General features: G+C 44.9%; 1 pseudogene; it reads right to left on the bottom strand.

Moving 5' to 3' along the window:
• Window positions 1-724: 724 nt before the first annotated feature.
• On the bottom strand, window positions 725-833 carry LOC133373616 (5S ribosomal RNA; annotated as a pseudogene).
• Between the last annotated feature and the right edge of the window lie 1432 nt (window positions 834-2265).

Here is a 2265-nt window from a genome sequence, read left to right on the forward strand (position 1 = left end):
GGGAGCAGAAAGTCATACCCGGAGTTCTTTGCATACTACCACTCCTTGGATCCATGTTGGTGCCTGCTTGGATGTTCAAGGTGATAAAAGGCGGTTTTGCCTTGCTATAGCGTTGTCTCCCAGTATACCACTTTGACTTTCCCTTCATGGAGGTGAACATAGGAAGCTGCCTCTTGCTAGATGTTCCTGGACTGTGACTCCCATCATCCCTGACAATTGGCCAAGTTGAATGGGGATGACGGGAGTTGCACTCCAGCAACACCTTCCTCTAAAGATGAAGAACGCCGTCCTAATCTGATTGATCAGTGGCTCACCTGGGTCTCTCCGGCAGAGGTTTTTCACATCACCTGCTCAACCTAATCCTTCTAACTGGAGAAGTCAGGGCTTGGACCTGGGGCCTTCTGTATCTACTATGTATTTTGGAAAGTTGGCTGTTTGCTCTCTATTTGGACTCCTCTTAAGATAGCGTAGCTAAATTTTGCACTGGGGTTCTCCCACGCCCCCCCCCCCGGAAGCGAGAACAGCCAAAACATTAATGGGCTTTCACCATTAGGACCAAAGGACCATTATTTTTAAGTGCCTTTGGAAGCTGACTCTCTTTTTCTCTTGTTATATGCCTTCAAGTCGATTACGACTTATAACGACCCTATCAATCTTTTTTGGATATATTCATAGGGTTTTCATGGTAAGGTATTCAGAGGTGGTTTACCATTGCCTTCCTCTAAGCCTACAGCACCTGGTATTCCCAGGCGGTCTCCCATCCAAGTACTAGCCAGGCCTGACCGTGTTTAGCTTCCGAAATCGGGCATGTTCAGGGTAGTATGGCTGTAGCCCTTTTTCTCTTACTTGGCTCTTAAATGGAAGGGAATTGTTATGAATTGTTATGTTTTATATTTATTTGATATTTTGTTGATTTTGTTATTACTGTTTTCTTTAAATGAAAACTGCTTTGGGGTCTGCATTGACGTAAAGCAGTATATAAGAACTTTAAATAGATAAAAAATGAATTAAAAAAAAGGGGTAGACCAAAGAGCAGGTTTGGATTGTTTGGATACAATTGGACACCCTTTTGAATCAAGATGGCAGATGGAATCTTTCTCAGTTGCCCTAATTTTAACCACATTTTGCATGATGGTACCTGAGATCAAGGAGCAGTTTTGCCCCATAAAACATAGTGAAGCCATTGAGAACCAAGCTAGCCTGATCTTCCTGAGTTCACTCTGCTTTTACTCTTGGGCCTTCTAGAACAGAGTAGCCAATGTGGTGCCCTCTAGATGTTGTTGAACTCCAAGTCCCATCAGCTCCAGCCAGCACGATGAATGGTCAGGGATCATGGGAGAAGAAGCCCAATAAGACATATGGAAGGTACCATGTTGGCTGTCGCTGTTCTAGAGTTTGATAGAATCCTAGAAACTGGCTCCTATATTGCAGTTGTAGGTCTGGTCAGTGCCTGGATGGGAGACTGCCTGGGAATCATATGTAAGCTGCCTTGGGTTTCATGAAAAAAGAAAGGCGGGGTACAAATGTAATAAATGAATAAATAAATATTGCAACTGGCTCCTATATTGCTGCCCTGAGCTCCTGCTGGGAGGAAGAGCAGGGTATAAATCAAATAATAAACAAACAAATAATAAAATTAATTACTTTGGACATTGTGGGTTGACTCCAACAAAGTGGATGGAATGTATGGAATTTCTACCAAAGGCAAGTATATAATGGGTGGCACCTGTAGATCTTCCGCTCAGTGGTGGATTGGTAGGGCACAAGGCCGGGAGACCAAATGTGAGTGGAGCCAAAGCCAATGACAGGCAGAGCTAGCTGATTCTAGCTTTGTGCCCGTCCTCTTCCCTACGGAGTTCTACAAGGGGCAACACTGAGACTTAGGAGGAGGAGGAAGCTGGCAGGCAGGGCCGCCCCCCGGGCTGGTTGTAAATAAGAAGGCAGGGCAGATGGGGTAGTGGTGATGGTGGTGGCGGCTGAGGTCAGACTGAGGTTGGTGGGGCAGTACCCCATGTGCCTGAATGGGCCAGCCTCCACTGCTTTAGGTTCTGCCCCATTCTGACATATCAGAGGGGCACAATTGCAACTCTACCACAATGGAAATTAGAGCAGGCTGTAAATAAATAAACAAAAATCTGGAAATATTCCCCTTCATCCTGTTTGAGACCTACCAAAAGGCATCTTGGATTCAGTGGGTGAGCATTTCTATAAATGACAGGACACGATAGTATACAAATCTATATACTTTACTGCTATTATACCAGC

The sequence above is a fragment of the Rhineura floridana genome, chromosome 19 (genome assembly GCF_030035675.1).
Source record: "Rhineura floridana isolate rRhiFlo1 chromosome 19, rRhiFlo1.hap2, whole genome shotgun sequence".
Lineage (NCBI taxonomy): Eukaryota > Metazoa > Chordata > Lepidosauria > Squamata > Rhineuridae > Rhineura > Rhineura floridana.